Genomic DNA, 22,108 nt, shown 5'->3' on the forward strand with positions numbered 1-22,108 from the left:
TCCAAAAATATTTAGTCTCATGCAAGGTTCAAATGTACTAACCTAATATTCAAATAAAAGTAAAGTCTAGTGTACTTTATTTCCACTCAGAATTTATCAGCCCTCAAAACAGAAAATATCCTGCAGTGCTGTTCATCCAAGCAGGACAGAGAATGTAGTTCCTAAAAAGAAAAAACATACTACTCTAATAGGAAACTAATCAGTCTGTGGAAGCAGATAGAGACCTTTACACGTGTGTGCAATCTTGTGCAAAGTGGCAACAGAAGTCATCTGCAACAATCATTTACAAATGTATAACCTGTTAAAAATATCCAAAAAGTTAAATGCTACATTTCAACAGTTCTTATCGTGAATGGTGTATCCAACAGATTTCAAAAACCTGCAAAAAATATATGTATAACATCCCAGCTCCTGAATAGCAAGGAGTCTTAAACATGCGAAAAAAGAACCACCAGGGCAGTTTTTTCCAACTACCAGTACCACAATGCAACAGGGTACTATTCATGTCCTACAGAAGCAATAAAAACCTATTTTGAGAGAAATGAGTTTGACATTTTCCGATTGAGTAATTGTGTTGTGGAACGATTGTTAGAAGGGTGGTGAGTTCCATTGCAAGCAAAGTTCAAAACATGTGAGGCCTCTTTCACGGCGACATGCTGCAAGATGCTTCAGGAGAGTGCAGTGCCCCGCAGGACATTTCAGCCGTCCCCGTCATGAACTGCTCGGCCAAGGTGAAGGAGCAAAGACGAACTGAACTTTGTTTAAATGTCAGGCCTCCTATGGCCAGACGTTACATCTTCAGGGCTCGTTCAATAGCTGCTGTGATCTTCTGCATCTTTGAATCCCTGTCGACATACCCATCGCCATTCTTTTTGGAATGTACCAGTTGACCTTCAACTGTGACCTCCAACCACCCTGTTGATGTTGGAGTATCCTCTCCAGTTATCGCCAGCTTGCCTGGGAACATTTCTTCCAGTTCCGCCTTGAGCCGTTGATACTTGGGGTGGTACCTTCAGGCTCCACAGTAGATAACGTGTATTTTCACCGGCATGGCTACAGGACAGTTTCACCGACTACAGAACAGGCGGATGAAGCTCCACTTCCAGCAGCAACACAATTCGTTACGTGAACAAGTCTAAAGTCTAAAATACATTTAAAGTTAATCCCCTAGCCCAGACTGAATATCCCATATGGTACGGTGGGTTGCGGGATAAAGTTTGTGGCCATCCTTAGCACAAGAGACTAGGACCACATTCAGCCCCTCCTCAGGGGCAGTCAGTTGCGATTGTGGGGTGGAACCGGACACCGCCTGAGAATCAGGACACCTTGGGGTAGGTTTAGGGTCTGGGTCTGAAGGACTGAGGGAAAGACACATTGTGGGACACAGCAACACTTGTGGGAGAGGGTCTAGTGCCTTGATGCCTACAACTAGCATCTTGATGCCTACGACTAACACCTTGACACCTTCAACTAGTGCCTTGATGCCTACAGGCACTCACTGCACTTTATGAATCTCACTCAAATCAAGTCAAATCAGGGTGAGAGACAGAACAAGTGGAAATAGATGCAGCTTAGGAGGAGAGGAGACAGCAGAGTTCTTGGTCATAACCCCACTCTTGTCAGGGTAGCCTCACATTTGCCACCACCACTCTGACATCCAGAGACAGTGACCGATGACCAGCAATCATCTGCCTCATGGCCTCCTGGAAGGCATCCATGGTCACATCCTCGAGGCATTGGGTGGTACATTACACGAGGGCTCAAGAGTGTCATAGCAGAAAGTCATAGTTGGCTTCTGATCTTTGGGGCAGCTAGAAGACAACAGCCCAAGGCCCCCTTGTTGCTCGGGTCTCTTCTCTGGTGGAGAGAGTGTCTTTAGACAGCGATAATGGAGGGGCCTGCTTCTTGGACACCGAAAATAAAACATCTTGCTGGCCAAAAGGAGCCCCAGCACCCTCCTTGCATGAGGTGTCTAGATCCACCACCCCTTCATCCTCCTTCTTCCTCTGTTGAGGTGGACTCTTCTTCCTATGCCCACTTGCTGGTCGACGCTCCCTCCTCTGCTGAGGTGGATTCCTCTCCCTATGCCCACCTGCTGGTCAAGGCTCCCTCCTCTGTTGACGTGGACTCCTCTTCCTATGCCCACCTGCTGGTCGAGGTTCCCTCTTCCTCTTTTGAGGTGGACTCCTCTTCCTATGCTTGCATGCTGGTTGAGACCCCTTCCTCCTCTGTTGAGATGTACCCTTCTTCCTATAACCATCTCCTCTTTTGAGGTGGACTCCTTTCCCTATGCCCACCTGCTGGTAGAGGCTCCCTCCTCTGTTGAGGTGGACTCCTCTTCCTATGCCCACCTGGTGGTCGAGGCTCCCTCCTCTGTTGAGGTGGACTCCTCTTCCTATGTCCACCTGCTGGTCGAAGCTCCCTCCTGTGTCGAGGTGGACTCCTCTTCCTATGCCCATCGACTGGGCGAGGCTCCCTCCTGTGTTGAGGTGGACTCCTCTCCCTATGCCTACCTGCTGGTCGAGGCTCCCTCCTCTGTTGAGATGGACTCCTTTTCTTATGCCCACCTGTTGGTAGAAACTCCCTACTCTGCTGAGGTGGACTCCTCTCCCTATGCCCACCTGCTGGTAGAGGCTCCCTACTCCTCTGTTGAGGTGCACTCCTCTTCCTATGCCCACCTGATGGTCAAGGCTCCCTCCTCCTCTGTTGAGATGGACTCCTCTCCCTATGCCCACCTGCTGGTAGAGACTCCCTACTCCTCGGTTGAGGTGCACTCCTCTTCCTATGCCCATCGACTGGGCGAGGCTCCCTCCTCCTCTGTTGAGATGGACTCCTCTTCCTAAGCCCATCGGCTGGTCGAGGCTCCCTCCTCTATTGACATGGACTCCTCTTCCTATGCCCACCTGCTGGTAGAGGCTCCCTCCTATGTTGTGGTGGACTTCTGGTCCTATGCTAACCTGCTGGTCAAGGCTCACTCCTCCTCTGTTGAGATGGTCTCCTCTTCCTATGCCCACCTGCTGGTCGAGGCTACCTCCTCTGTTGAGATGGAGTACTCATCCTATGCCCATCGACTGGGCAAGGCTCCCTCCTCCTCTGTTGAGAAGGACTCCTCTTCCTATGCCCATCGGCTGGTCGAGGCTCCCTCCTCTGTTGAGATGGACTCCTCTTCCTATGCCCACCTGCTGGTAGAGGCTCCCTACTCCTCTGTTGAGGTGCACTCCATTCCCTATGCCCACCTGCTGGTAGAGGCTTCCTACTCCTCTGTTGAGGTGCACTCTACTTCCTATGTTCACCAGCTGGTCCAGGCTCCCTCCTCCTCTGTTGAGAAGGACTCCTCTTCCTATGCCAATCGGCTGGTCGAGGCTCCGCCCCTCTGTTGAGGTGGACTCCTCTTCCTATGCCCACCTGCTAGTAGAGGCTCCCTACTCCTCTGTTGAGGTGGACTCATCTCCCTATGACCACCTGCTGGTAGAGTCTCCCTACTCCACTGTTGAGGTGGACTCCTCTTCCTATGCCCATCGGCTGGTCGAGGCTTGCTCCTCTGTTGAGATGGACTCCTCTTCCTATGCCCACCTGCTGGTAGAGGCTCCCTCCTATGTTGAGGTGGACTCCTCTTCCTATACCCTCCTGCTGGTAGAGACTCCCTCCTGTGTTGAGGTGGACTCCTCTCCCTATGACCACCTGCTGGTAGAGTCTCCCTACTCCACTGTTGAGGTGGACTCCTCTTCCTCTGCCCATCGGCTGGTCGAGGCTTGCTCCTCTGTTGAGGTGGACTCCTCTTCCTATTCCCTCCTGCTGGTTGAGGCTCCCTCCTGTGTTGAGGTGGACTCCTCTTCCTATGCCCACCTGCTGGTAGAGGCTCCCTACTCCTCTGTTGAGGTGGACTCCTCTTTCTATGACCACCTGCTGGTAGAGTCTCCCTACTCCACTGTTGAGGTGGACTCCTCTTCCTATGCCCATCGGCTGGTCGAGGCTTGCTCCTCTGTTGAGATGGACTCCTCTTCCTATGCCCACCTGCTGGTAGAGGCTCCCTCCTATGTTGAGGTGGACTCCTCTTCCTATACCCTCCTGCTGGTTGAGGCTCCCTCCTGTGTTGAGGTGGACTCCTCTTCCTATGCCCACCTGCTGGTAGAGGCTCCCTACTCCTCTGTTGAGGTGGACTCCTCTTCCTATGCCCACCTGCTGGTAGAGGCTCCCTCCTATGTTGAGGTGGACTCCTCTTCCTATACCCTCCTGCTGGTTGAGGCTCCCTCCTGTGTTGAGGTGGACTCCTCTTCCTATGCCCACCTGCTGGTAGAGGCTCCCTACTCCTCTGTTGAGCTGGAGTCCTCTCCCTGTGACCACCTGCTGGTAGAGTCTCACTACTCCACTGTTGAGGTGGACTCCTCTTTCTATGCCCACCTGCTGGTAGAGGCTCCCTCCTGTGTTGAGGTGGACTCCTCTTCCTATGCCCACCTGCTGGCAGAGGCTCCCTACTCCTCTGTTGAGGTGCACTCCACTTCCTATGTTCACCAGCTGGTCCAGGCTCCTTCCTCCTCTGTTGAGGTGCACTCCACTTCCTATGTTCACCAGCTGGTCCAGGCTCCTTCCTCCTCTGTTGAGATGATCTCCTCCTCCTATGCCCACCTGCTGGTCGTGGCTCCCTCCTGTGTTGAGATGGGCTCGTCTTCCTATTCCCATCAAATGGACCAGGCTCCCTCCTCCTCTGTTGGGATGGACTCTTCTTCCTATGCCCATCGGCTGGTCGAGGCTTGCTCCTCTGTTGAGATGGGACTCCTCTTCTTATGCCCTCCTGCTGGTAGAGGCTCCCTACTCCTCTGTTAAGGTGCACTCTACTTCCTATGTTCACCAGCTGGTCCAGGCTCCTTCCTCCTCTGTTGAGATGGACTCCTCTTCCTATGCCCACCTGCTGATCGTGGCTCCCTCCTCGGTTGAGACTCTTCTTCCTGTGCCCACCTGCTGGCTGAGGCTCCCTCCTCTGTTGAGACTCTTCTTCCTATGCCCACCTGCTTGTCGAGGCTCCTTCCTCCTGTGTTAAAGATGACTCCTCTTGCTATGCTCATCTGCTGGTAGAGGCTCCCTCCTGTGTTGAGGCGGACTCCTCTCCCTATGCCCACCTGCTGGTCGAGGCTCCCTACTCCTCTGTTGAGGTGGACTCCTCTTCCTCTGCCCACCTGCTGGTCGAGGCTACCTCCTCTGTTGAGATGGAGTACTCATTCTATGCCCACCTGCTGGTCGAGGCTCCCTCCTCCTCTGTTGAGATGGATTCCTCTTCCTATGCCCACCTGCTGGTCGAGGCTCCCTCTTCTGTTGAGATGGACTCCTCTCCCTATGCCCATCGGCTGGTCGAGGCTCCCTCCTCTGTTGACGTGGTCTCCTCTTCATATGTCCACCTGCTGGTCGAGGCTCTCCTTCTTCATCACCCAGTCCAGTTGTCCTCACTTGTTACCTGATAAAAGGGAAAGGCGAGAAATTAAACAAAAACTCTTGAGTACATATGTCTACTTGTTCATTTATTTTTATTGCTTTGGTACATTTATGATACTTAACCACTGTGGATCACGGTCTTCACACATGTTATTACTTTTCATGAATACCATTGCCAAGGCATGCATTTACAATATATTTATAAATCAGATTTTTCCAACTCCTGGTGGATTTACAGATCAAATGTTAAGTCTTTAATGGTCCATGCAGGGGTCCCAGGTCCTGGTGTGGCTATTGAGACAACCTCTAGCAAGGTACACTGATTTCTAGCCATTCCCCAGAGCCATTCTCGTATTGGTGGGACAGTAAGGGATGTCCACTACTTTTCAGTGTCCCTTTTGGCCATCAGAAACCCCGGACCAATCCACATTCTCCTACATCTTGGGAAGATCTCTTCTTCAATCTGTCACCGGTAAAGTCATTTTGGGAGAAATAACAATGGGCATCTGAAGTGCTTCGCCCACGATCGGTGCCATGAAGGCGCAGTAACTGCTTAGGACTTCGTTTTATTCCTAAATCCTCTAATAACTGGCTCTTTTAAATGTTTGTTTCTGCAAATTTTATTCTGACCATTGTAGGATGCAACATCACGAGGAGACCCTCTCGAAGGTGATTCGTTGGCGCTCAGCAAATATCAGTGATAACAGTAGGTTTGGCGTAAAACCTTCTCCTTGGTCGGTGTGGCATCTGAGGCACTGCGGGAGGCGAGCGAACCCCTCCTCCGCTGCCTCTCCTACGAGAAGTCTTCTCTGTGCATGCATCTGAGCTGAAGGAGTTGGGGCATTGCTGTCATTGCCAGGGCATGGGGGCATCATGGCATGGCACCAATCTTTGTTGTCTAGTGCCCGATATCTGACGCCCATGCTGTTTGACTTTAGGTATTCTGTCTGAAGCATTATTTGCAAGGATGTGGTATATTCTGTCAGATCTATTCCCCTCCTTCTGGAGGGCGCATCATCAGCTTTTCTTCCAGGGGGCTGTGTTCCAGGACATTCTCAGTAGCTTCCTGTGGCCGTTCAATCCATGTCCAACTTGGAGGTCCTTATAGAATTGTGAGTTATTGAATTCATCCTTTGCGAAGGACTTCATAAGAGCTCCTTTCCAGACACCGCCCTCTGTTGTGATGCCAATAGTGCTCCAGTGCAACGAGCCACCACGACTATTGACCGGATGCAGCCAAGACCCAGGCCAGAAAAATGCCTCTTGGGTCACTCACCCGAATGCCTGCATCTTCACGTAAATAAAATAATCTTCAATTTAAGAATACTGAGGGCCTTAGTATGAGTATGGGGTCCTCAGGACCGCCGTACTCCCGGTGGCGATCCGACCACCGCCACCACTGCTGGTCCACCCACAGTATTCTGAGTGTGGCGGTCGGACCGCTGGGATCAAGAATCAAGGATCCCGCTGTGCCGGCAGTCTGCAACCGGCCTCAATATGCTGGCAGTGCTGATGCCGGCACCGCCAAGTTTATTATGAGTTGGCTTTCCACAGCCATTTCATGGCGGTGAGCCTGTCATGAAAAAGGTGGTGAAGAGGCAACTAAGGGGTCCCTAAAAGGGCCTCCTTCCACTTCTGTGCCTGTAAGTGCAGTCAGGGGGCGCATGTTGGGCCCCCTTGGAATTTCAGCCCCGTCCATGCACAGTCTACACCATGCAGGAATGTGTTGCAGGTGCTGAAATGGCATCGGCCTGCTGTTGAGGCTGTCCTATGAGCCTTACACGTGAGACCGCCGCAGCACAGCCTGCCTGCCGTGGATTACACTTGAAATCTTGCGAGCGAGTGCACAGCGGTCTTGATGGCCCTCCTGTCAGCGCGGCAGTGGCAGGCCAACGGGAGGACCGCCAAACTCATAATAAGGCCCTGAATAAGGAAAAGAATGACAAGGTCTCATGACCTAACCCCTCTGCCCTGCAAGGTTATCATTTCCACATTCGCCTTTTAACAGTGGGTGACCATGGTTACCAAAAATGCACATGAAGCACAAATTAAACTTTATTTGTATGCATAATATGGAAACGTAAATATCCCTTTATGATATAGGATGAGTTGACTTACTAAGACAATGTCACCCTAATGTTGGCTCAAAGGAACATACACAGGATTTAAAGGTCAACTGTTGATGAATGATCGATTACATGTGATACTTGTAATTGCTCAGTGTATGTAAATTACATGACAAAGAACACGTTATTGTGTAAACATGTCACACACTCATGCTGATTATTATATGTATCTGACATAACAGACTTTACCTAGATTTTATATGGTGTGTGCATTTAATGCTAGTAAATCCCTCATTGTTATGAACAAGGCCATATCGCAGGGCTGAGGCAAAACTTTTCACAAACAAAAAACAGGTTTATTGATCAGAAAACGTTTCGACCTGCCAGCAAGATATGCTGTAAATTAAAAAATAGTTCCTGAACTAAAAATTATAATATACATTATAAATATTTGCAATAATAATAATTCGGTTATGCATTATGTACGATAGCATGTGTTACTCATTACATGAGCATTAACAAATTAAACATGATATGGAGTGAGCTGCATGTGATGATGAAGACGGCCGACGTGTGAGCTCCAGTGCCTGACATCGCTGTGCAGCTTGCAATAGGCTACACTAGTATTCTAGGGAGGACAGGAGCCTCTGTTGAGGCTGTTTGGGAGCATGTCTGGGGCTGAGGCGATTGAGAGAAAGGGTACACTTCACATCACTCACATCATTGTGCGAAACTGCACACTCTGCTTTGCCGCCTTTGAAGAACGACTGAAATGTGTCTGGTCTATGCATATTTCAAATATCATTACTAATTGGACTTTTCTAATAAGCGAAGTGACATATAATGTACTCAGGGTATGACAATGGGAGCCCTGGTTGGCCATATTAGTTTCGGCTTCTAAGCCTTGTAAATCGCCCAGACGAGTCATTGGAATTTTGCCCCATCATCACACATCGAATTGGAGGTTTGCACTATCATCAGGCATGTCATTGGAAGTTTCCCCATTATCAGATGTGTCATTGGAGGTTTGCACCATCATCAGACGTGTCATTGGAGGTTTGCACCATCATCAGATGTGTGATTGGAAGTTTGCCCCATCATCAGCTGTGCCATTTGAGGTTTGCCCCATCATCAGACATGCCATGGGTCGTTTGCACCATCATCAGACATACCACTGCAGGTTTCCACTATCATCGGACGTGTCATTGGAGGTTTGCACCATCATCAGATGTGTGATTGGAAGTTTGCCCCATCATCAGCTGTGCCATTGGAGGTTTGCCCCATCATCAGACGTGTCATTGGAAGTTTTTTACCATTATCAGACGTGCCATTGGAGGTTTGCACCATCATCAGACGAGTCATTGGAAGTTTGCCCCATCATCAGACATGCCATTGGTCGTTTGCACCATCATCAGACGAGTCATTGGAAGTTTGCACCATCATCAGACATACCACTGCAGGTTTCCACTATCATCGGACGTGTCATTGGAGGTTTGCACCACCATCAGACGTGTCATTGGAGGTTTGCACCATCATCAGACGTGTAATTGGAAGTTTGCACCATCACCAGATGTGCCATTGGAGGTTTGCACCATCAACAGATGAGTCATTGTAAGTTTGCCCCATCATAAGACATGCCATTGGTCGTTTGCACCATCATCAGATGAGTCATTGGAAGTTTGCACCATCATCAGGCGTACCATTGCAGGTTTGCACCATCATCTGATGTGTCATTGGTAGTTTGCACCATCATCAGACGTGTCATTGGAGGTTTGCACCATCATCAGACGTGTCATTGGAGGTTCGCACCATCATCAGATGAGTCATTGAAAGTTTGCACCATCATCAAACTGATGTTATTGATTCAGAGAGACATTCCCAAGTAGGGAGAATGAGTACCTTGCAGTCTACAATTTGATTTGAAATCGATTTGTCCTCAAGAAATGCATGAGCTCCACAAAAGCAATGAAACATGCTGACTTCACAAAATTTGAGACCATATATCTTGCCAATGCACTTTCAGCAATGGTAGCAACACATTCCCAGGACATTTCGTTGAGTATGTTGAGATACTCAGATGTCCTTCTATCATTGTGCCTGACTTATCCAACATAGACCCTGATGTGTACCTTCACATCTGTCAGGCGCGGCACGGGACATGACTATCGTCTGCCAGAATCACAAGTGACCGCCCTCCCGGCCAGCTTCTTTGTACATTGAAAGGAATTGTCCTCGCGGTGGTTTTCTTTCCATGGCTTTGGTGGATTGTCTTTGGAAGTGGGGTCCTTATCGCTTACCGCCGCCACCAAATGCTGGAGGCAGGAGTCCCTGTCCCCTCGCTTCAACGTTAGGCTAAGTAAGGGCACCGTCTGAGATAGCCCTGCTCACCCCCTTAGTAGCTTGGCACGAGCAGCCAGGCCTATCACCAAGGCACGAGTGTTCAGTATGTGCAACCACGCTCAGAGTAACCCCATGATGTCACCACAAATAAACTCCACACGAGTTTTAATAACATGAGTATAATCTTTATATAAGCAATTATACGATACGACCACACGATACAAAATCAACCTATAAGAACGGGTAGTATTCTTTCCGGTGGTTGGTAGGTTCTAATCCCAGCCACCGCTTCTAACCAACAGTCAAGCTCACTTCTAACAGTTTCCAAAAGGTTAGGCCAGTCTTATTGCTAGAATCACACACGTTGCAAAAGGAAACAAATACTGCAATGGGTAACGATATTCTCAAATACTGTGCATCAGAGAAACAATGCCATACGTAGCGCCACAGTCATGTACTTTGCAATTGAAGGAATAATGCAATGCGCATCACCACCAGCATGCCCTGTACCAGGAAGAAACAAAGCAATGTGTCACGATACAATCCTGTACGGAGCAATGAAGAAATAATACACTGCGCCACATTATGCTCAGATACTATGCACTGAAGAAATAATACAATGCGCCACATTACAATCAGGTAATATGCAAGGGAAAAATAACGCAGTGCGTAGCGCACCAAACATGTAGTTCGTTAGGCACAAATGAGGTCAGGCGTCATACAACAGTTCGATAGTTCGTTAGCAGCAATAATGCAAAGTGTAATACGACCGTTATGAATCAAATGATGACACCAAAGTACTGCTTCCCACTCCGGCCCCAGCACTGCCCCTCCTTGGGTCAGCATGGGCCGGGTTCCGAGCCGAAGCAACAGCTCGCGCAGCTGACTGAACCAGCAGGCCGAGAGAGTGTCCCTCCGGGCCCGCACCCCACCCCAGGTGTTGATCCACGTTACCTGGGGTGGCGCGAACCCACTCTCCTCCCCAACATCAGCGACTTTGGCCTTGATCCAGAACTCCATCACGGGGTGCGGTGGACTCGGGCCGGTGGCTCAGCTCTTCCGTGGCTGCTGGGCCGGGCCGCTGCAGGTGACTCCGAGGGCCCAATGACTTGGCCCTCCTTCCGGTGGTCTCAGTCAACACCGAGATCCGCCCTCAGCACTGTGGAGACTTTACTTCCAATTCGGTGCACACCCTTACTCAGGCATTCCTCACCAGCGTCTCAGGTTGAACTTCGACACGCACACCGCACGTCCAAGACTCGCCTCTTCTCTGGTGCACACGACGATCTGGCGCTCTTCACCAACGCTTCGCTTGCACCTCCACATGCACCGTGCGCGTTCAAGTCTCTCCGTTCCTCCCAGTGCACACAATGTCCAGGCACTCGTCACCAATGCGCTGGCTGCACCACAACACGCACCCAGCGCGTCCAAATCTCGCTTCTTCCTTTGGTGCACACGAGGCCCAGGCACTCTTTACCAACACCCGGGCTGAACCACGACATGCACACTGTGCCTCACCTGGTTTCCCCGTGCACACCACGACCAGGCGCTCCTCACCAATGCCTTGGCCTGCACTTCGACACGCAGCCAGTGCGTTCGAGACTTAGTTTTCTCCTGCGTGCCCACGATCACACGGCACAACTTCTGAGGGTCTCAAGCTGCAAAAGCACATGCACACCGTGTTGCTTGCGACTTCTCCGAAACTTTTATGATCCTGTATTTCCAAACAGATAGCCAGCTCACCTCGGGCCCTTGGGGGTTACAAGACATAGCACAAAGCACAGTCTTCTTCAAGCAGGGGGACCCAGAGCCTCCAAGCACAGTCCCAACAGCCTCTCCCTTAGTTAGAACAGCAAACTGCAGACCAGCCCCAGATCACAAAGCAAGGATTAGTCTATCCACAGCAGTCTCTTCAGTTGCTCCTTCTTTAGCAGAAGTTCCTCTTGAGCACAGAATGGGTCCGAGCCTTTTCAGTCTCAATCCATATCTGTTTCATTCCAACTTTCAGGGGTTTCAACTCTCCTAATTATATCCCTTAATGTCTTTGAAGTTGGTATGTGCTCAGGAGTCCCTGACCCCTCCCTAAATCAGTTCTCGGTGTCTCCCTCCCACTGTCACCTTTCTCCCTTTGATGCTGGGGGTCTGGATCCTTAATAACTCAGCAGGAGACGGGTCAATTGGTTTATAGCACCAGCCCAGGCCTTTTCACCTCCCGGGCTTCTCCTCCCCCTACTCTCCAGATGCAGGGCAGCCTGGTGCTATCTCAAACCCTCCCTGGGTCAAGACCTCTCCCAGCTCCTCTCACCTTTCAGGTCCAGACAGACAATCTACATTTCAGCAGAGACACACAGAAATGCCTGGAGCACAAAACTCAGCCACTTTCTAAAAGAGTGGTTTCTGAACATACAGTGATAAAACCACCTTCACAGAAAGATGTGTTATAACACTGTGAGTTCATACATACTAAACCTCACCTCTCCATTATAAACTGACAGGAAACTAGGCTAACAAACACAACACCCAGCCTCCCCCTTCTGTCCTATGGGAAAAATGGCCTTTTATCAGTGAAAAACGAAATGGAGAGTTGTTCACTGTCAGAAGATAGCACACACCTCAGTATATGTTCTGCCTTTTACCTACACTGCACCCTGCCCAGGGGTTACCTGTGATCTACCACCGGGGTGCCCAATGTGTATGTAAAAGGGAAAGCCAGGCCTGACAAGTGGTTGAACTTGTCAGGACAACATGCTAACTTAGCACTTTGCCCGCAGGCCCTACACTGCAGGCCTGAGTTCCCTTCTCTGCGCGCCCTTGCATTACTAGCCCTGCCACACACAGTGCCCATCACTAGGGACTTTTACTAGTAAGGCAAACATACCAACCATGGCCAGCCAATCACCTTCACATTTTAAACAGGGAACTCTTGTACTTTGACACTGATCAGCAGTGGCAAAGTACCCAAAGCATCTAAAAAGCAAAGGTGGTAGAGGCAAAAAGTCAGAGGTAATCATGCCAAGATATGCCAGGTCTAACAGCCACCATGTGTTTTGATGGCCGGTCACCACATTTTAGCAAAGTTTTGGTTTTTCAGAAAATAACTCCTGAAGCCAGAGTTTGTTTCTGAAAAACAAAACCTAATGACCCCTACACTGTGGGAGTTAGTAGCGTGGTTTACAGCTTTACCCCTGCCTCTATCCCCTTGTGCCTGTTATTATGACCAATAACTGTGGGGTCTTCCATTTAACCCCAGTGACAGGAGATCTGGGAGGACAGAAGACGTCTGGAATAGCCCCCTTGTGATGTTCTTGTGACTCCATGCAGGGCCGGACTGGGAACCAATACCGGTCCTGGCAAAGTGCTCGGTCGGCCCCCTGGGGTCATGGGAGCCGCCGAGCTCTTTGCCAGGGCCAGTTACGGCCCTGTAACAAAAACGGCCCCCAGAGGCTCAAAACCGGCCCCCACCCGTGCGGCGCACCGGGGGATTGCCCGGTGCCCGCTACGGCCAGTCCGGCCCTGACTCCATGTCTGGGGGATTGTTTTCTGATTCCCTTCCTCTCTATTTCAGTGGAGCGGGAGCACGCGCTGTGGCCATTGGTCGTGGGTCCTACTTAAGATTAGGACTGGGAACCACACTAAGTATAGAAAATATTGGAGTTTATTTGAGTCTGTTGGGAGGATTTGTTCCCCTCTCTTTTTCGATTCATCACCTGCAACAAAGGCGTGCAGCATTGTTATGATGCGGCTGCCTTGAGAACGTAGGACACATGTTACACATGCATGCATTTCATCTTAGTGTCATGTGACTCTCTAGTGATGGGGTGAAGAGGTGAGTAACTATGCTTGTGCCTTCCTTGATACTCATGCAATCGAAGTGTGGGTTAGTATAATATACCCAGTAACCACATGTCACCAAAATCCGTAACACCCACCTGATGTGTAGCTGTGGTGTGTGCATCCCGGAAAGGGTGGAGACACATTAGTGAAGCAACCCTTGCATTAAAGGCATCTTGTATGTTGATGCCATGCTCAAGGTGCCCGTGGCAGGAACGGTATCCGTGTTGTGGGCGGCTGAAGTGCCACCTGCGTGTACTTGATGCCACCACATACTTGAGGGGAGGGTGCAATGGCATTTGATTCCTTTGCCACCTGTTGCCTCTCCGCCATTGATTGCGGCATGGTGATAAAATGGTGCACTCTGCTGGTGATGCATCTCATCACCTGTCACAAGCGCAGTGGTTGGCTCCCCTGTGAGAGAGCCACGATGCCACCCCGCCTCTCTGGAAAGGTCCAGTGGCCAGAAGCGGACCGCAGCCCATAGCTTGGCATGCGACGGGCTAGCCTAGGAACGGGCTGCACGTAAAGCGAGCTCCTGCTCCCAGACTGCAGCCGGGTCAAGGGTCACACCTGGGGCAGAGCGGGGTCCAGCAATGACCTCTTCGCTGGACATCACAAAGATGTTGATTCTCTGCCTGGAAATCCTCTCTCTCCTCCTCCTCGGGTAACTGTTCCTCTCAATATGGACAAGAAAACAAGCATATTCACCGACACGCTGAAAAGATGGCTTTATTTGTGGTGTGTCTTCTCCTGTGGCAGGTCTGTGTGTGCTTGGCTGATCGAAGTGAGTTTCACCTGTTGTTGGGTGCAATCGAGTCCTGACGGTTCAGTCACCCCCTTGCAGCAGCAGGTGTGTTGATTGGGAATGAAGCCTTATTGTAATCTATGTCCTCGACTATTTGTAGCTACATTTCCGGTTGTGTACCTGTGTTATATATGTTAAAATGATATATATTTTTTAAATGTAGCACATCACTTTGTGACTCATACAATGATTTCCCTTTATTTCTGCATTTGTCCCTGTGCTGTTAGCATTGTTCCAGGCCTCCTCTGTTCCAGGCCTCCTCTGTTCCAGGCCTCCTCTGTTCCAGGCCTCCTCTGTTCCAGGCCTCCTCTGTTCCAGGCCTCCACTGTTCCAGGCCTCCTCTGTTCCAGGCCTCCACTGTTCCAGGCCTCCTCTGTTCCAGGCCTCCTCTGTTCCAGGCCTCCTCTGTTCCAGGCCTCCTCTGTTCCAGGCCTCCTCTGTTCCAGGTCTCTGTTCCAGGCCTCCTCTGTTCCAGGCCTCCTCTGTACCAGGCCTCCTCTGTTCCAGGCCTCCTCTGTTCCAGGCCTCCTCTGTTCCAGGCCTCCTCTGTTCCAGGCCTCCACTGTTCCAGGCCTCCTCTGTACCAGGCCTCCTCTGTTCCAGGCCTCCTCTGTTCCAGGCCTCCACTGTTCCAGGCCTCCACTGATTTCTATCAGACTGCTTTGCATTACCAGTGAATAGCCAGATGTGGGGTGTGACGTGCTCCAATGCTTGGCTGGAGTGGAGGTGAGCCTGTCTGGTCAGTAGGGCTTCTGGAGTAGATGACAGTGCACCTTTAGTCAGTTGCAAGTGCCTTACACTTTTGAGGATGTGTTTCAGTCTTCGCATGCCCCTTCTCTTTTCCCACCTTGATTTTAACTTAACTCGAACAATTTAGTAGTAAAATCCCCTTTCAGTACCATGAACTGTGCCCACCAAGGGCAGTGATCTGCAGGGCCGTAGATCAGAGCGGCGTTTGGGGTGTCACCCCCAATAAATGCTCAGTCGGGTCACACGGCCCTCTTACGGTGGGGTCTGGTTGTCAGTGCAGGTGGGGCTGGGGCGCAGATCTGCCCCCGTGACAGCACGCACAGAGCCAGATGTCGGAGTTACCCTCCACAGCAGCCTCCCTCGTGGTGCGCGGTTCAGACACCTCCAGCAAGTGAAGTGAAGCCGGGCCTGAGATCTTGCAGGAGCAGGGTTTGTTCTTTGCATCCTTCGGGCCTCGGAGGTCGGATGGGCGTGTCCTTGTGCACATGCAGATCATGGCAGATGCTCGCCTCCGCAGTGTAATCATCGCCGTCAGGGACTACTCCGAGAGGCGCCATGGACTGTGCTAAGCTGTGTGCAGCAGACAGACGCCACGACAGAAGCAATTTTATTCAGCAGCAAATTAACAATCATGTATTTTGTTACAGAGATTCATGCCATCCACAGTGTGATTCTGAGGTGCCCTATTATGGGTGTTTCCAGTGGCCTCTGTGCAGGATAGCTCAGGTGGTTAATGCTCATGTTTCTATCATAAACATCTGGGTGCAGTGTCTGGACCACAGTTTGAACAGACTGGAGGGTTAATGTTCCTGCTTCAGAGCACTGCATGCAACACTTCACCGTTGTACTGTATTTAATGTGACGACCCTGCCTGCAGCAGCCGAGCGCAGTGCCCCGTGCCTGCTGTCACAGGCAAAATGTCTGTGAATGTACCTACAGCCTGTGACCTACCCCGACACTGCATCGATATGTGCGCATGTGAGGGTAGTCTGAGGTACCAGTGAACTGTATTTGCGGTGCCATGTGTCTCTGTACCCAACGCTGCTTGTCCTGTCTCTGTAGTGCTCCACGAAGCCTGCACACCCTCTTTGCAGCCTGTAAACTGCCTGTGTGCATGAGATGCTTGTATGCCGCCTGCAGCATGCAGGGGGGGGGGGGGGGGGGCTGGTTGGTGTACTTAATAATTATGGCATTTGGGGTGCCTCTACAGAGTGCATGTACAGAGCACTTTTACACTCGCCATGCAGCCCGTGCCTTTGTTGTGCTGCAGGGCCCTGGTTGTGTGCGCCTCGCTCTCTGGCACTGCATTGTAACCTTAGGGCATGGTTCTCCACGCAGCCTGGGCCTTTGTTGTGCTTCAGGGCCCTGGTTGTGTGCGCCTCGCTCTCTGGCACTGCATTGTAACCTTGGGGCATGGTTCTCCACGCAGCCCGGGCCTTTGTTGTGCTTCAGGGCCCTGGTTGTGTGCGCCTCGCTCTCTGGCACTGTATTGTAACCTTAGGGCATGGTTCTCTACGCAGCCTGGGCCTTTGTTGTGCTTCAGGGCCCTGGTTGTGTGCGCCTCGCTCTCTGGCACTGTATTGTAACCTTAGGGCATGGTTCTCCACGCAGCCTGGGCCTTTGTTGTGTTGCAGGGCCCTAGTTGTGTGCGCCTCGCTCTCTGGCACTGCATTGTAACCTTAGGGCATGGTTCTCCCTGCAGCCTGGGCCTTTGTTGTGTTGCAGGGCCCTGGTTGTGTGCGCCTCGCTCTCTGGCACTGCATTGTAACCTTAGGGCATGATTCTCCACGCAGCCTGGGCCTTTGTTGTGCTTCAGGGCCCTGGTTGTGTGCCACTCCCTCTCTAGCACTGTGTTATGTCATCAAGGCTGGGTTCCCCACACACCCAGTGTCTTTGTTGTGCTTCAGGGCCCTGGTTCTATGCGCCTCGCTCTCTGGCACTGCATTGTAATGTAATCTTAGAGCATGGATCCACATGCACCCTGTGTCTTTGTTGTGCTGCAGTACCCTGGTTGTGTGCGCCTCACTCTCTGGCACTGCACTGTAACCTTAAGGCAAGGATCCACACGCACCCTGTGTCTTTGTTGCGCTGCAGGGCCCTGGTTGTGTGCACCTCGCTCTCTGGCACTGCATTGTAATCTTAGAGAATGGATCCACATTCACCCTGTGTCTTTGTTGTGCTGCAGGGCCCTGGCTGTGTGCGCCTCGCCCTCTGGCACTGGATTGTAATCTTAGGGCATGGATCCACACGTACCCTGTATCTTTGTTGTGCTGTAGGGCCCTGGTTGTGTGCGCCTCACTATCTGGCACTGCATTGTAATCTTAAGGCATGGATCCACACGTACCCTGTGTCTTTGTTGTGCTGTAGGGCCCTGGTTGTGTGCGCCTCGCTCTCTGGCACTGCATTGTAATCCTAGGGCATGGATCCACACGTACCCTGTGACTTTGTTGTGCTGCAGGGCCCTGGTTGTGTGCGCCTCGCTCTCTGGTATTGCATTGTAATCTTAGGGCAATGATCCACACGTACCCTGTGTCTTTGTTGTGCTGTTGGGCCCTGGTTGTGTGCACCTCGCTCTCTGGCACTGCATTGTAATCTTAGGGTATGGATCCACACGTACCCTATGACTTTGTTGTGCTGCTGGGCCCTGGTTGTTTGCGCCTCGCTCTCTGGCACTGCATTGTAATCTTAGAGCATGGATCCACATGCGCCATGTGTCTCTGTTGTGCTGCAGGGCCCTGGTTGTGTGCGCATTGCTCTCTGGCACGGCATTGTAACCTTAAGGCATGGATCCACATGCACCCTGTGTCTTTGTTGTGCTGCAGGGCCCTGGTTGTGTGCGCCTCGCTCTCTGGCACTGCATTGTAATAATCTTAAGGCACGGATCCACACGCACCCTGTGTCTTTGTTGTGCTGCAGTGCCCTGGTTGTGTGCACCTTGCTCTCTGGCACTGCATTGTAATCTTAGGGCATGGATCCACACGCACCCTGTGTCTTTGTTGTGCTGCAGGGCCCTGGTTGTGTGCGCCTCGCTCTCTGGCACTGCATTGTAATCTTAGGGCATGGATCCACACGCACCCAGTGGCTTTCTTGTGCTTTAGGGCCCTAGTTGTGTGCGACTCGCTCTCTGGCACTGCACTGGAACCTTAAGGCATGGATCCACACGCACCCTGTGTCTTTGTTGTGCTGCAGGGCCCTGGTTGTGTGCGCCTTGCTCTCTGGCACTGCATTAGAATGTAATCTTAGAGCATGGATCCACACGCACCCTGTGTCTTTGTTGTGCTGCAGGGCCCTGGTTGGGTGTGCCTCGCTCTCTGGAACTGCATTTTAATCTTAGGGCATGGATCCACACGCACCCTGTGTCTTTTTTGTGCTTCAGGGCCCTGGTTGTGTGCGCCTCGCTCTCTGGCACTGCATTTTAATCTTAGGGCATGGATCCACACACACCCTGTGTCTTTGTTGTGCTTCAGGGCCCTGGTTGTGTGCGCCTCGCTCTCTGGCACTGCATTTTAATCTTAGGGCATGGATCCACACGCACCCTGTGTCTTTGTTGTGCTTCAGTGCCCTGGTTGTGTGCGCCTCACTCTCTGGCACTTCATTGTAATCTTACGGCATGGATCCACACGCACCCTGTGTCTTTGTTGTGCTGCAGGGCCCTGGTTGTTTGCCCCTGGCCCTCTGCACTGCATAGTGTCATTGGGGTCCATGGGACCCAGTCTTTTGTTTATGCTACACATCTGCTGTATTATGAAAGTTATAACTAGTTTTCAATAAAATGACCCAACTCTTGAATCCCTTCACTGCAGGCACCTGGAATTCTGAAAGCTGCTCACACATAAATGCTTTGGATGGGGCCCATCATGAGCTCTTTTTGCCCACATCAGCATCACTCTAGCCACTAGAGGGGTGTGTTCCATAGCATGGGTAATGTGGTTGCAACACATCCTCCCCTATTTCCCTTCTCTGTGCCAACATACTCTTCTCAAATTATGCCCCTTTTTGTCTCCTGTAGAATCATGACATTAGCTTCTCTAAATTGCAGTCTCTGCTTTGAGCATAAAAAGGCAACACTTCTTGTGAAGACTATTACTAACCCAGCTGTTAGAAAATGACTTACATCACAAAGACCTGAGAACAGGGTGAAGACTTACTAATTCCAGCCAGATTCAAAGCCGACGTGACCTATCTTGATGGCAGCCAAGGGCTTCCATCTCAGGAATTCACTTAGGGGGGCAACTTGCTATATATGGACTTCGTTTCAAGCTTAAGGGGGTGGAGTCTATGGAAAAAAACACAAGACATTTGGGCTTTCTATCTCCAACTGGGATGAGGCTCTTGTTGGTAGCCAAGTTCAAGCTGGGTGGTAAAGGTCCTAAGATCTGCTTCCTTTGGTTTGTAGCTTAGATGGAGCTGGGGTGGAGGAGGGCAGAAGAGTTCTTAAAGTTCTCTTTGCCTGATATTATGAAGACGTTCAGAGGGAGCGCTGGGATTTTTTCCTATAGGTTTGGGGATGCAAGGACAGTACCTCAGAAAGCATGAGACCGTGGCAACTTAAATAAAGTGATTTTTCCTGGGTAGAGAATCTGAGCTCAGGTGATGCAGAGAGACAGGCTCATCTTTACTAGGTTTGGAAGATTGAAGCTCAAATCGTCCAGATGGGAAGGATCTTCTCAAGAGGAGTTTCTTTCCTTGGTTTGGTGGACTCGCGTCAATAGAGCACAGGGACAAGATCGCTTTGGGGTTTCTGTGAGTTTGGTGTCAAATTAATTAAAACCAATCCCCTAACTCCTCCTTACCTGCCCGCCCAGCTGCCTCAGCCCTCTTTCTTGCCCTTGTAGTTGGGTACCCCGCATATTTTGTTGGGAAAACTCAGACTCACCCCCAACATGATTGCCTTAGCTACGTCCTGGTTAACGCACCTTTGGAATACAGAAGATACAGAGGAGAGACGGCAGGTGTGATCAAAGATCTCCAGCTGCAGATAAGTGAACATCATTCACGAGCATGTTCACTAGTGCTACAGAAGTGCTGTATTAAAATGCTTTGGTGAAGGCGCCCCAACATAAGTACAATGGCTTCTTGATCCCTCACTGGGTAAGCGAAGGGGGGTCTTTCCCTGACAGTAATCACAAGCACACCACAGCACGGAACCCTCCCTCACCGCTGTCACGTATGACATCCGCATGACCCTGGGCAGAGGAGACACTGCGGCCCTCATCCTCACAGTATTTGACACAATTCCCACGCCATTCTGATCCAACTCCTACATGACATCAGAATCCAAGGACTCACACTCCGACGGATCTGCTCTTACCTGACTGGAAGGATATAGAGCCAGTCATCCTGGCACTGTGCACCTTGGATGCCCGTGAACTCATCTGTGGAGTTTCGCAAGGATCCCTCCTGAGCCCGAGCTCTTCAATGCACGCAGGAGCCCTATTGTCTGCATCATTCGCTCTCACAATCTCAACTTCCTCTTGACCGCTGACACGCAACTCATTCTCTCTCTCAGAAAAAGAAACCAAGTGCCTGGATCAGGTTCAATGCCCGCGTGACTGAAGCCGCCCACTGGATGAAGACCAACTATCGAAAGCTGAACACCAAAGACCACATTTGTGATCTTCAGGAAGAGCAAATCACTGTGGGATTACACCTGCGGGCCAACAAAACTGGGACCAACACCCCCCAAGTATCCACGCCAAGAACCTGGGGATCATCATTGGCAGCATACTCGTCATGACCACCAGAGTCAACGCCATCACTGCCTCATGATCCAAGCCTTGAAGATGCTGAAGAAGATTTTCAAAGGGCTCCCAATCAGCACCTGGAAAACCATCACGCACACCCACATCACAGGGAAGCTGGACTATGAGAGGACCCTCAACAAAAACCTCACCAGACAGCTGCAGACCATTCAGAACTGACCAGAGTCACTCTAAGGCTCCCACGCTGCACTCGCATCACACCACACCTCAAGGCGTGCCATTAGCTCTCCTTCCACAAACAAGTAGAATTCAAACTCCTCACCCACACTTCAAGGCACTACTTAACATTGGCCTAGCATACCTCAACAATCACATCTGTTGCCACAAAACCTTCAGACACTCCTGCTTGTCTGGACTCGTATTTGCACAAATCTCACGCATACTGAAAACCAGATCCAGCAGTCAAGCATTCCCCTACATCGCTCCTAAGGCATGGAACGTCCTGCTGCTACAATAGGAGCCTCTTCCTCAATTCTTGAATTCTAGAAGAAGCTGAAGATCTGGCTTTAAGAGTAGTCCCCTCTAGGCCCTAGATTTGGCTAGACTCCCACCTGCTCAGCCAGGGCCAGACTGGGAACCATAGCCGGCCCTGGCAAAGTACTCGGCTAGCCCCCCGGGGGGGTGGGGGTGCGGCCCAGCTGTTTGCCAGGGCCGGTTTCAGACGATTTTGGTACAGGGGCCGATATTGCAGCTATGCTGCAAAAACAGCCCTGTAACATAAATGGCCCCAACGTCTCCCAAAACCGGCCCCCACCCTGGCAGCCCACCGGGGAAATGCCCAGTGCCCGCTACAGCCAGTCCGGTCCTGTGCTCAGCGCTAAGTTTCCCTCCCAGGGGGATAGTGCTCTCTTCAAATCTGCATAACATAACATATCAAAACATAACATAACAGGCTGGTGGTGGAAAGAGGAGAGACTGGGTCATATGCAACTAATGAGAGCCCTAATCCTCGTCTGGGGGTTCAAGCCATTACTGAATGAATCTGACCCTCTCCATGGAGGTGCTGCCCCAACGGTCAAAGGATTCATAAATGACTGTATATTGCAAAACATGTTATTTACAAGGGCACAGGGTTTAGAGACTGTTTGAGGAGACTCACATAGCACTTCCACATGTCAGTGCAT

General features: G+C 50.9%; 1 pseudogene; it reads right to left on the reverse strand.

The window, feature by feature from the left end:
- Nucleotides 1-459: 459 nt before the first annotated feature.
- On the reverse strand, nucleotides 460-1,129 carry LOC146808780 (selenoprotein W-like; annotated as a pseudogene).
- Nucleotides 1,130-22,108: the final 20,979 nt, after the last annotated feature.

Source organism: Triturus cristatus, chromosome 7 (genome assembly GCF_964204655.1).
Source record: "Triturus cristatus chromosome 7, aTriCri1.1, whole genome shotgun sequence".
Lineage (NCBI taxonomy): Eukaryota > Metazoa > Chordata > Amphibia > Caudata > Salamandridae > Triturus > Triturus cristatus.